We start from the raw sequence: 13,940 nt of genomic DNA on the forward strand, positions 1-13,940 counted from the left end.
CATCGACTAGCAATAATAATTTCATTCGCTTGCTATCGCCGCGTTATTATACAAAACCGCATAAATAAGAAAGATTAGTGAGGCTGAACGCGCTCCTTCGACGACGCTTTACACGTCAACGGTGTACGCAATCTTTTTTTTGTTTATTCTTTCGAGAGTGGCGTGGTGTCTGAAATTTAAATGATTAAATTCTGTGGTTTCTTACGTGCCAAAAAGCACGATATCATTCTGAGGCACGTCGTAGTGGGAAGTGTGTGGGGGGGTGGGGGAGGCGCTATGAATGAATTTTGACCACCTAGGATTCTTTAACGTGCGCCCAAAACAAGGTACACGAGAGCTTTTTTCTTTCTTTTTTTACCATATTGCGGTCAGGATTGAACCCGTGACCTCGAGCTCTGCAGCGCTAGGCAAAAAGCCACGCGGAAACTTCAAGGCGGCCGCTCGCGCTGCCCACATGTTTTGCCATTTCCTTGGCCCACGAATTGTCTCCTGCGTTTTAGCAAATTTGAACTACTACTTCCTATCCTAGGGGTGTAAGTAAACTGCTTATCTGCATTAGACTGAATAATACGGGCCCTGCCGACAAAAATATATACCCCATATTCAATAACCCCGCACGAATATTTGAGGATCATATGTGGAAAGCAGTAGGAACGTATAGAATATGTATATGTTCGTATGCTGATACCGAGGTTATTTCTTTATTTACTTATTTATTTACACGTCAAGGGACCGAATTGATGTCCATATGACGTATGGGGACATACGGGCCTTTGTATGGGATCACCATATATGGGATAACTGCACATGAGGCACATGATTTTTTTTCGATTGGTGGGGGAAGGGGGAAGTGTTGGTTTTACAAACACCGAACGCCATGCGGCATGCGTATACAAGATACTTTCAGCTCTGTATGCGTGCAGTGTCGCTGACCCCATACACTCAGGTCACGCTCGCGTCCGAAATTTCTTAAACTAGGGAACTTTTTTGTTGTTGCACAGAAGTACGGAAAAGCTGAGTGACAACCATGCGTGGTGAAGGGAAAAAAAAGCAAATGGAAAGAAAGAGACCTTTTTTTCTCTCTTTCTTTTTTGTGGGTCTCGGAATGACTGCGCGTGGACGAAAATAAATAAGATAGGACGAGGAAAGCGCGACACCCAGACAGGTTACGCGTCGACGGGGTAAGCGGCTAAACAGGAGAGGAAATGGAGCCAGCCGGCGAACGACCGACAGCTGTAACGGGAAGGAGGACGCCTGCCATGACTCGGCGGTTTAAAGAAGAGAAGCAAACCGTTGGCTCCGGCATACATACCCTTCCATGACTATACCTGCACAATAAATATATTGCACACCGCCTTCAATTATTATTTTTCATCATTAGAATTATGGGGTTTTACGTGCCAAAACCACTTTCGGATTATGAGGCACGCCGTAGTGGGGGACTCCGGAGGTTTCGACCTCGTGGGGTTCTTTAACGTGCACCTAAATCTAAGTACCACGGGTGTTTTCGCACTTCGCCCTCATCGAAATGCGGCCGCCGTGGCCGGGGTTCGATCCCGCGACCTCGTTTTTTCATCATTATCTAGGAATTGAGTACAGTTACGGTTTTCGTCCTTAGCTTTTAATGCTGTTCGCATTCTCTGAGAACACCTACCTTCGGGAACAAGGACTCCAAATAGCACGTAAACAGTGTGCAGCGGTGGCATTTACCAGGAAACCAATGTCCCCATACGCGATATCCGTCGACGGATAGCTGATCTCATACAGCAAGTGCATTTGTGGCGCAGCCTGTTAAAGCCTCGGAAACCCGTGTGACGTGTGTTCGATCCCGCCCAGTATCGTAGAAATTTAAGGGATCTTTTATCAATAGAGAACGCACACACCTACTGGCACATAACCAGTGACACAAGTTGGGATCAAAGAGGTTCACTGAAGACCATGCAAAGACCGAATGGCCCAGACTCAGTGCTCCCATTTGACGTCAGAGTTCCTTGAAGAGTGGTACTGTTGTGTGAAGTTGGGGTCCGAGTGGCCATGAAGGCTACTGTGCCGTGCCGGGAGAACGAGAAGGCCAGAGCGATGCCCGGCGAACGATGAGAAAACAAGTTTTTGTACAAGTTTACACGGTGATGGTTTACAAGAACGGCTCCATGATTCCCGGGCACACTACATGTTAAATTATTTATATGTCCGAGCACTCCAGCTCCGCCTTTTTGAGCAGTTCATTTCCCCCTTTCGATCATCGAGGGAATTCAATGTGCCGATTCTCGGTCAAATGGACCTGTCGGACAGTCTGCGAAATCCCACCCATGGTGTCGCACCACCCCACTAGACCCCGCCTCTGGTGTCCAACCTTCGACCCGCCCTCGATGCAGATGAAGATGCAATTTCGTGTGAAACCGGGGTCGACGATGTTCTCACGAAGTCATCAACGTAGGCTCTTTGCAGCAATTAGGAGGTTGCACATGACCGATGACCCAATACAGTTTGGGGTCTGTTACGTTTCGCCTACAACGCGCGGTAATGCCGGCGCGGATGCAACGGACGCCGGGGCTTTGTTCAAAGCGGCGGACATTTTGGCCCGTTCAACGCCGCCGCAACGCCTACCCGCCAAGCGTGTCCAGGCGTATTTCAGTGCCACGTGTCTTCGTGTGTGCGTGTGTGTGTGTGTGCCCTCGCTTGTAAAAGCGCGGCAGCCGGGGAGCGGAGTTCCCCGAATGAGGAGCCTGGAGGTCTCTCGGCTCAACCGTTCGCGCCGTCGTGTGGGCGGGTTGGCGATGCGTCACTGCACTCGGTTCAGCAGGTCTCTCGGCTCGACCGTGCGCGCCGTCGTGGGCTCATGCTCCGCCGTCCCGTGACCTTCGTCCCGTGACCTTCATCCCGTGACCTTCCCTTTTGGACCGCGACGCCGAGAGTATAAGAGCAGCTGCCCCCGGACGCCAGGGGAGAGGCTCCGATTTGTACTGTTGAGTTACGTGCTCTCCCGTCTCTCCACTTCGGTCGACCAGACCGGCCGCTCTTTTGCTATGTTAGAATAAACAAGTTGTTCTGTTACCAGTCTTCTCTTGCTTTGCCGGGACCTTCGGATGCTTCCAGTGCCCCAGGCCGCCAGGCCAACGCTACCCTTGGGGGCTTGCGACCCATTGGCAATAACGGGCGTCAGCACCGAGACCCCAACAACTCGTGCCAGCGGTGCGATTCCAACATCTGGTTGCCAGCGGTGAGATCGCGACAACGGAGGCCAGCAGCGAAGAGATGCGGTTGACTGTATGCTGAGCAGCACAACGACCATCCGGGAGCAGCGCAACGAGCCCTGTGTGATGACTGGTTGCCTGCAGCGGAACGACTGCGCTGAAGTCTTGGCTGCGAGGTTTGGTGAGTGCGGGACTTTCTTCTTCTGAGTTTTGCCAGGCTTTTGTTAGTGTTAGAAACAGAGCTGGTAATTGTGGTTGTCGTTGCTACCGGGTTAGTTGCGGCAAGACAATAGTAGACAGTAGAGAAAGCAGCATTCAGAGCAGCCATGGATTTGAAGTCGTTGCGCAAACCGATATTGCTGGAGCTTGCAAGAGAGTTGGGTCTGGATGTCTCAGACAAACTCAGAAAACCAGAACTGCTAAGGGCTATTCTTGAGTTAGAAGCTGAGGATGACGAGCTGTCGGAATGCCTTGAGACCATTGAGGAGAGGGAGCGTGAACTTAAAGAACAGAAAGAGAAAGATGAGCGTGAACGAAAAGAACAGAAAGAAAAAGAAGAGCGCGAACACGCTTTGGAAATGAAGCGTCTCGAGTTAGAGATGGAACACGCTCGTAATGGAAGTCAGGCACACGGTGCAGGAGAACGAGTATTGTTCAAAATGACTGACCTGATGCGGCCGTTTAAGCTTGGAGAGGACATTGGTTTGTTCCTGGTTAACTTTGAGCGAACGTGCGAGAAGCAGGGGTTCTCTCGGGAAACGTGGCCACAGCGCTTGCTCACTTTGCTACCCGGCGAGGCGGCCGACGTAGTCGCTCGCTTGGAGAGAGAGGAGGCAGAGGATTTCGACAAAGTGAAATCGAGTCTGCTAAAAAAGTACCGGCTGTCAGCGGAGGCGTTCCGTCGGAAGTTTCGGGAAAATGAGAAAGGCAAAAGTGAGTCATATACAGAGTTTGCGTACAGGCTTATGTCAAACATGCAGGAGTGGCTCAAAGAAGAGAAAGCGTTTGGTGACCATGAGAAAGTTCTGCAGTGTTTCGGGCTAGAACAGTTTTATAGTCGGTTACCTGAGAACGTGCGGTACTGGGTCTTGGATAGGCCAGACGTTAGTACGGTGGCTAGAGCCGCTGAGCTAGCCGAGGAGTTTGTGACGCGTCGGGCTCGCGGAGCTAAGGACGGTCAAAAGGGTGAATTTGGCTCCAAGTTTGAGAGGCCAAAGTTCACGCCCATGAGAGCAAAGGGGGACACACGTAGTACGGATGCGAGTGAAAGCAGTCCGACCGAACGTAAGGAGACGGCGGCAACCGAAGCCGAACGCAGAAAGCGGTTCGAGACGAGGCAAGCGCGCGTTTGTTATACGTGCCAGAAGCCGGGTCACTTTTCGGCGCAGTGCCCAGAAACAAAACCAAAAGTCGTGTTTTTGTCTTTATGCAGCACTGACGAGAACATGAAGCTTCTCGAGCCTTACATGCGAGACCTCCTCGTGAACGGGAAAGAGTGCCGAGTGCTTCGCGATTCCGCAGCTACAATGGATGTAGTTCACCCCTCTTACGTAGAACCCGATATGTTCACGGGCGAGTGCGCATGGATCAAGCAAGCAGTGGAAGCTCATAGCGTGTGTCTACCGGTAGCAAAAGTGCTTATTGAAGGACCTTTCGGAGCACTTGAGACGGAGGCCGCAGTGTCATCTATGCTGCCCCCCCAGTACCCGTACCTATTTTCGAACAGGTCCGATCACCTCCTGCGCGAGAAGGGGCTTTTGTTTGGTGAGGCTAGCGTTCAGGCCTTAACCAGATCGAAGGTTCGGGAGCTCGCTGCAAAGGCGGTAGTTGCGGGGCCGACGTTGTTGAACGATGAAAAAGGGTCAGAGGCGCAGCAAGCTGGTATTCGGAGCACGCCCGAACGGGATAAAATTGAGCCTGTAGCGTTAAGGGCACCAGATACTGGAGAGGAAATTCCCGATGCGGGAAAGTTAGAAGAGCTTCCGGTCGAGCTTCCGGGACTAGGCTCAGTGACGAACAGGAAAGACACCGATCAAGTCATTAGTGACTTAATAAGTAAAGCATCGCTGTCGCCTGAGCAGAAAACAGAACTACACCAGCTCTTACAAGAGTTTCAAGGTCTGTTCTCTGAGAGGCCTGGTAGGACTTCTGTCCTTACTCATGACATAGAACTTACCTCCCCAGAGCCAGTACGATCCAAGGCGTACCGGGTGTCACCCCGCCAGAGCGATATTATGGAGGCTGAGGTAAAGAAAATGCTACAGCTCGGTGTTATTGAAGCGGGTGAGAGTGATTATACCTCCCCTTTGATTTTAGTTGAGGTACCGGGCAAGGAACCTCGTCCTTGCGTCGACTACCGCAGGCTTAATTCCATCACTAAGGATCAAATTTATCCGATCCCTAACATCGAGGAGCGCCTTGAGAGAGTGAGTAGCGCTCAGTTTATTTCCACCCTAGATCTTGTCAGGGGTTATTGGCAGGTTCCACTTACAGAAGAGGCTAGTAGGTATGCGGCGTTCATTTCACCAATGGGGACATTCCGTCCTAAAGTTTTGAGTTGTGGTTTGAAGAACGCGCCATACTGCTTTTCAAGCCTCATGCATAAAGTGTTGCGGGGACAGCAAGAATTCGCTTTACCGTATCTAGACGACGTAGCGATATTCTCCGCATCCTGGCCTGAGCATATGGCGCACTTGCGGGCAGTGCTAACCCGCCTGCGCGATGCGGGCTTGACAGTCAAGGCTCCCAAGTGCCAGTTAGCACAGGCCGAGGTTGTCTACCTCGGACACGTGATTGGTCGGGGTCGTCGCCGCCCCTCTGAAATAAAGGTGGCCGCTGTGCGAGACTTCCCGCAACCGCGCACGAAGACCGATATTCGGTCGTTCTTAGGTGTCGCCGGCTACTATCAGAGGTACATCCCCAGGTACTCTGATATCGCGGCTCCCTTGACGGATGCTCTAAGAAAGACAGAGCCGCAAACAGTCGTCTGGGACGAGACAAAGGAAAGAGCTTTTAGCGCCCTAAAGAGCGCCCTAACAAGCCAGCCTGTGCTACGATCGCCCGACTACACAAAAGGGTTCGTTGTTCCGTGCGATGCTAGTGAGCGAGGCATGGGCGTTGTACTGTGCCAACGGGAAAATGGAGAAGTAGAACACCCCGTCCTGTATGCTAGTCGTAAGCTGACGAGTCGTGAGCAGGCGTATAGCGCCACCGAGAAAGAGTGTGCGTGTATCGTGTGGGCCGTTCAGAAATTGTCATGTTACCTAGCTGGCTCGAGGTTTATCATTGAGACGGATCACTGCCCTCTCCAATGGCTGCAGACCATCTCTCCCAAAAATGGCCGCCTCCTGCGCTGGAGCCTCGCTTTGCAACAATATTCCTTTGAGGTACGTTACAAAAAGGGGAGTCTCAACGGTAACGCCGATGGCTTAAGTCGAAGCCCCTAACGTGAGAATCAGCCTCAAAATTGCTTGTTACTGATGTTTTTCTTCCTGAGGCAGGATTTTTAACCTATTGCTTTTGTGTAGTGTTTCAAAGTGATGATGTGCTTTTTAGTGCAATTTTTCCGATTTGTGGACGCGTTCTGAGTGCTGCTAAACTACTGTAAGGAACTAGGCAGCAGTATAAAAGGGGAAAGAGCCTGGCAGGGCTTAGTGAGGGTTGTGCCGTGCTTGCTGACTGAGCGGTTGACTTTCGGCGTAGTTCTAACGCTTGCCGGAAACGAGAACAAAAATGTCAACTCTCCCGAAGTCACTTTGCAGTGCCCTGTGTGCACCTGAACGTGAGAACGAGGCCTTCTCTGTGCGCTGCGCTCAAGAAACGCCAAAGGACGCCCGACTTCGGTTATGAGCATCATCGAGCGACATCCCTCCGGACAGCGGATGCAGTCCCCTGACCATCGGGATCTCCTTCCCCCGGCGGGGCGGTCTGTTACGTTTCGCCTACAACGCGCGGTAATGCCGGCGCGGATGCAACGGACGCCGGGGCTTTGTTCAAAGCGGCGGACATTTTGGCCCGTTCAACGCCGCCGCAACGCCTACCCGCCAAGCGTGTCCAGGCGTATTTCAGTGCCACGTGTCTTCGTGTGTGCGTGTGTGTGTGTGTGCCCTCGCTTGTAAAAGCGCGGCAGCCGGGGAGCGGAGTTCCCCGAATGAGGAGCCTGGAGGTCTCTCGGCTCAACCGTTCGCGCCGTCGTGTGGGCGGGTTGGCGATGCGTCACTGCACTCGGTTCAGCAGGTCTCTCGGCTCGACCGTGCGCGCCGTCGTGGGCTCATGCTCCGCCGTCCCGTGACCTTCGTCCCGTGACCTTCATCCCGTGACCTTCCCTTTTGGACCGCGACGCCGAGAGTATAAGAGCAGCTGCCCCCGGACGCCAGGGGAGAGGCTCCGATTTGTACTGTTGAGTTACGTGCTCTCCCGTCTCTCCACTTCGGTCGACCAGACCGGCCGCTCTTTTGCTATGTTAGAATAAACAAGTTGTTCTGTTACCAGTCTTCTCTTGCTTTGCCGGGACCTTCGGATGCTTCCAGTGCCCCAGGCCGCCAGGCCAACGCTACCCTTGGGGGCTTGCGACCCATTGGCAATAACGGGCGTCAGCACCGAGACCCCAACAACTCGTGCCAGCGGTGCGATTCCAACAGGTCCCAGAACTCATCTCGTTCGTCAGCTCCGCGGGTCGTTGAACAGATACCTAATAGCTTTGTCAATTATATTGACGTGGCGCTAATTTCGTCGCCAGCTCTTTGGCGTCAAAAACTCGACGAAACATGAAAGGCATTCCATAGTTGCACGCTCGCCGGTGTCCATCCCTTGTCCAGGAGAACCGCCGGGCACAAAAGTATGCATACTCAACCCCGCATCTACAGTGACTTATGCCGGCGTGAAAGAGGTTCGTCGAAGAGCGTCACACACGTACACATCGCCTCATACTCAGAGACTCAAGTTGGACCGACGATTGGTCTCGAACCCTGTTCCCTCATGGGCTACACAGTGACTCAGGTTGGCAGGAAAAGAGTGCCCTCCGAGATGTGTTCATCCGCGCCCCGTCGCCTGTTCACCGCCACAGTAATTCGCGGTATACGACGTGCATGCGCAAAGGTCATAACCTATATGCCACGTATCGCTGTAGCGTATCACGTACCAAGCTAGAACAAAACGATCTGATCCGCTAATAATGAGACAGTTACGCCGGAACTATATTCCATTGCGCAAGGATACTATCTCTGTACGCCTCGTACTTTCGGCAGTTCTGCAGACGACACTTGCGAGATGGAATATAACTTCTGTATAAGCTCAAGCAGCCTCTGTCGAAATTCATGACGTCATAGCGAGTAGGCGCGCGAAGTCCGAGACGGCGTTGCCATCCGCCTTTGTTTCTGAACTTTCTCTGGTTTGTTAAGCCTCTCCTAACGTCAGGAGTGGCTTTTTTGGTATCGTAGAAAGGTAATTTACTAATACAGCTTCAAGTACTCTTTTCTTTAGTGTTCCTATAAGAAAAAAGAAAGGGGTTTTTCATAGCAATAACCTGACAGTTGCCAATAAGACTATAGACTTGAAAAGTGATTACGTCCCTACTAGCCCCGAGCGCGGCATACAGAGGCACTGCGAGCGCCGCTCGCGTGACGTCATGGCGTCTGTCGTCTGCTACACCTGTCGTCTCTACAGACGACATCTGTAGATGACGCCTCTACAGACAGATGTCTCTACATCTGTCTGTTGTCGGACTCGCGTCTGTCGTCTGCTATAGAGTCCGGGTGGCGTACGCGTGCCTCAGACAGTGTTTCCGTCTGTTCGCTCTAGTTCACCATACCATTACACTTCTGACAGTCGTTCCAAATAACTCTTTCGGTTTTTTTTTTCTTCTGTAAAAAAAAAAGACGAAAGAAAAACCCATAAAAACGGCTAATTCTCAAAGGCAGCGTTTACAATGCCGGCCTATGGAGCTCGGTTCAGCGCGCTGCAAACCTGTCATGCGCGGTTCTGAACCCTGGAGTGGCAGTTCAGGTGGATGAGCAAAGCACAAACATGAAAAATAGGGTTGAACGTCTGACTAAAAGACTAAATGACTATTTTCAGCGGTGCAACAAGCACGTAACAAATGCTTGCTACACTACTACAACCTTTACCTTTACTTTAACCCGTTAAAACTTGTTTTGTCACGACCAGTATAGTATATAGTAAAACACCCAATTTCCGGCAGTAGCATGAGAATTTAACGCTGAAATCGACGCTTTGATGGCGCCGTTTGCTACGTTGTCTCACAAGGTGCTTTAGTATGCCTTTATTTAGGGCAGCTCAAGCTCGGCTATATACTGCCTAGGGTATAACGTAGGCACTCCTGGCAGTCAAGAGTAAACCGGACGCCGACCAAAACCATTAAAAAAAAAACCAAGACGTTCCGTCTCCCATACGGGGGCCGGTGCCAAGTAACAGACTAATGAAGCCCTATTGAAAGTTTTACAGGTAATATTCGTCTTACATGCGCACTTACAATATTCACACCAAATGGCAAGGCTGCTGTTCCGTGCAAAATGCAGTGCCTGCCGTAACTAAGATATAGAGGAAATATCCGCGTTTCTGTAGCAAAGTATCGCACAAATTTTACACGCTGAATTTGTGGCCATTGTTCTTCAACAAAATTTATCGACGCACACGGGGCACCTCTGCCTCGCAAGAGCACGTAGACCACTTTCCACTATATAAACGTAGCTTGCAATATCCAAGCCTGAAATATTCGCGAGTCGTGACGTTTCGAGAAAAAAAAGTCAGACTTCAGTTACGATAGCAGTGAGTAGCCGAAACGTCTGTCAAGAAGCACGTCTCCCGCGTATACTGTTTCCTATAGCATGCACGAAGTGAGCGAGTATGCGTGGCAAGCCTAGCCAGCCGGAGCGAGCGGCGTCCTGACAGTGACGTCACAGGCAGACCGGCGCTCTGACCAATGACGAGGAGCGAAGAGAAATACCAGTCGATCCAATCAACATAATCATATCACATTACCTCGGTCTGGAATACCTCACCGCGTGCAACAGATGCATCAGAGCCGAAGCAATTTGGTGCACGGTGTCCAAATGCACGCCCTAGGCTGACAGCTCCCGACGAGTGAACGAAAACCGGCCTCGAAGGATATATATGGTATCACGGGCTCCATGTGCCGAAGCGATCGCGAGAGCCGCGGACACACGTCATGGCAGCCATGCTTTGGACAATACCTATTGCTAGGCGAACATACGCGTTCGCGTAAGGACGTTCTCGCGGAATCCCCTGACGGTGCAGTTGCGAAAAGTTGCGAAGCGCAAAACGCGAGCTAGCTTAGCTTTAATTCTAATGCGAAGCACAATAACCTGTCGTTGTACCCGCTAGCTGTCACAGACGCGCGATCGCGACTGGTGTGTGTGTGTGTCATGACGTCAGTTTCTATTTGGCCACAAACACAGGAATAGAACGCACTAATAATGTGCAGTCAACATTATACCACTGCGCTTCGCCTGCGTCGCGTCTCACAGCATGCAAGCAACAAGTTGCTCATAAAAGCGAGCAGCTGGCCACTTTCCGCCATCCTTCTCCAGTGGCAGCTAGTGCTTCAATGTGAGTCTGCACCCTTTCGGGATCGGCCCAGGGCGTTAATGAAAGGGGCTGTGACGTTTTTTTCCTTCGCCGGGATGCAATGAATCAGTCGTCAAGCCATCGTCGCCGCCTTGCTGCTGTCGTCGCACGCCCGACTGAATCGCTTTGTACAAACATTGCTCAATGGCAAGTAACGTTTTGCAGAAGCCGCAAAACAACGCTTCGCATAACATCGATTTCAACAGTGCGCAAGATGTCAATGTCCTTTTATCTACGAAATGAAATTAGAAAATAAAATCTTAAGGTTGCTCCCGCGGTCTCGACCGGGGTACTACCGAAGACGACCTGGCGAGCTTGAAAATCTGTTTCCGGAGGAAGAGTACCAGTTCTAACAGACGCTCAGCGAACCGAATGCGTCCGATTCAGCCGAGACTGATCAACGAAGGCGACCAGAGTGAAGGCGAAATGGTTATAAGCGTATGGTTTCGCAACCAGGAGCTTGTGTGAAGACCACAGTGGCTGCAGAATCACCGACGTAGCTGACCGGGATGACGGCAACACGTTTCGTTGTGACTCGATCCGGCGAATATAATCAACGGTTGAGCCACACTAGTAGGGGCTCAGCGATTCCGACGGCGAAACTTTGCGAGACATGACGTGCCAGAAACGAAACCGCGACCGAAACATCGCAGTATGTTCGCACTCGACACGGAAAAAAATAAGGGGGAGAGCGGTGCGGACAAGAACGCGGCAAGCACCCAACGGCAGCAAACAAGAATAACGGGAGCGCGGACGAGGGAGAGGAGAAGCGAGCAGACTGTTGTTGGCGGGAAAAATCCACGTGGTTGGGTCGAGAGCAGCAAAAGAGAGAGCGACGGGGGTTGAAAAAAGTACGGGGCGCAGCGCGTGAGCCCGTGGTCGCGTCTGGACGCCGATCCGATCGATGGGGGCGAGCGCTACCCTACGCCGGGGCTCGACCCACGGCCCGGACTCCGGGGGAGTCCGCTCGCCGCTGCCGCCCACGGCGGCCTCCTCAAATGCGCGCCGGAGTCCGCGCGCCTTGCTGCCGCCGGGCGGCGTTTGCGCATGCGCCGAGGTCGATCGGTCTCGCCTCCTCTCCCCGCCGCCTTTACCGTTGTGCGAACGGCGTCCCCTTGCCCTCCTTCGGAAAACTCCGCGGCGAGTTTTCCGACTTGACTCAAACTTCGCTGCCTTCCTCCTTGCCCTCTTTCTATTCTCCGCGCGCACCTCTGCGTTCTCTCGCCCTTTCTCGATCCGTCTCTCGTCCAGTCTCACTTTCTCCCTCTCTCCCCCTCTCTCTCTCTCGCGAGATCTCGTCAAATCGCCCCTCCGCCTCTTTGGCGAGAGTGAGAGAAAGAGAGAGGGAGGAGGTCGATGAAGGAAGTCGGCGCGCTGGAAGAGAGCTAGCGAATGAACGAAGGTAAAGCAATCAGACGCACAGCAGCAGAGGAGACGGAGGGGGAGCGGCCCTATGCAAATCCAAGAGGAGGTGCCGCTCCGAATAGGTAGAGTCAAGAGGAGGGCGAGAGGTCCAGACAAAAGCAGACGAACCGAGAGGGTACGAAGACTCTCCGCCCCGTTATTTTCTGCCCCGACGAGAGTTGGTAGAGCGCGCGACCTTCTTTGCCGGAGACTTTTTTTTTTATCTGGTTATCGTCGCAATACCCTTCTCTCGCAAGCCTTTGCTATTCCATAGTTTATGCTTTTTGGGATCTCCGCTGTATTCCTTTTTCGTTGTTTTTGTTGAGCCCCAAGTTTAGGTGTTTACGTTCCGATTCTGCCGCCTCTGACCCCTCGCCATATCCTTTCTTTAACTGCCGTTTTCCTGTATTTGTCTTTATAATCTCACTAGGCTAAGACACTAGTCGTCCCGGCGTCCTAAGGAAAGGGACCACATTACTGTCTTCGCATCCCCGAGCTTCCAACCAATCGCCGTGAAGAGGCTATCGAGGGCGGGATGGGGATATACGCGTACAATATCCGCGATAAAAATCACCATTAATGGTGCCGCCGCCAAAGAACTGCGTCACAAAGCTTACACCACTCACGTTGTCCCAGAGTGAGAAGGCCTTGGTGACCCAACGACACCCGCGATCCAGTGCGGAGCGCATATGAGTGCTCATTCGTGAAAGACACTTGTGACGCAAGTCCTGCCCGCAAGAGACAGCTAAGTTATGTGGGACACGGATTCCGCCGGGTGCGGTGCAGGGCTATCCAGAATCAGCAACGTACACAACAGAGACTGCCAGTAAAATACACTGTTCTTGAAAGATCTATAGAGACTCGACGCAGAGGACTATCACCACGGTAGTTTGGAAAACTGTCCAATCAGCTGCCTCGAGCACAAGAAATAAAAAAAAAAAAAGCACAGAGGGTCAAGAAAGTTTAGGAGGAACGCTCGAACACGGATGAAAACATCCTCCGTGCGGGCTGCAATAATTTTTCTTTGTGCTGTACTCAATCACGTGAATTTAACTGCCAAGGGAAGACAAACATATCTGTTCGCTGTACTAACCGCGATGTAGCGGCGTGACATGCGAAGGAACAACTCACTGGAACACAGCCCTGCAAGGAGCCGTTTTGCCCGTTCTAACGTCACCGCTGCGTCACACAGCCTGGCCCGAGCTGCCGTGCAAAAAAAAAAAAAAAAAAAAAAAAAAAAAAAAACAGTGAAGCCGGCATATCAAATAATTATTGCCCCATCAAATTCGTTGGTTTGTCTCCCTAAGTGGAGCAAATAAGTAGCGCAAGTAAGAAAAAAAAATCGCTAGTACCACGCACTAAACCTTTTTTTCTGGGCTTTATGCGAGAAAAATAAATTATTGTTTATAATTGGTGCACTAAGAGTGTACGTAACGCGCGCGTGATCATCAAATTGAAAGTTTGAGTTAAAAGAAAGGGTGCGGGGAGTGGGCGATGAGAGCTGCGCACAGACGAGCCGACAGCGTGGGTCTGAAATAGAGAGGCTTCGCGGATTTCGTAAAAATAACCAGTCTTGCTCGCGAGATTTCCCAATCACGCACTCGGGCTGCCAATCTCCATAGCAGCACGCCGAATGGCTTGGCCAAAGAAACACACCTTTCCCCTCAACGAGAGCGGCTCGCCAGCGCCGCCGATACGCCCCAGAGAGCACGCGAGCAGACGACGGAAGTGGACGTT

The 13,940-nt window shown here is 51.8% G+C and overlaps 1 protein-coding gene across 3 annotated transcripts in view; it reads right to left on the reverse strand.

The window, feature by feature from the left end:
- The window catches only part of Atg10 (Autophagy-related 10), a 71,072-nt gene that overhangs the window by 56,375 nt on the left and 757 nt on the right, over window positions 1–13,940 (reverse strand). The window lies entirely within an intron of this gene.

The sequence above is a fragment of the Dermacentor andersoni genome, chromosome 11 (assembly GCF_023375885.2).
Source record: "Dermacentor andersoni chromosome 11, qqDerAnde1_hic_scaffold, whole genome shotgun sequence".
NCBI lineage: Eukaryota > Metazoa > Arthropoda > Arachnida > Ixodida > Ixodidae > Dermacentor > Dermacentor andersoni.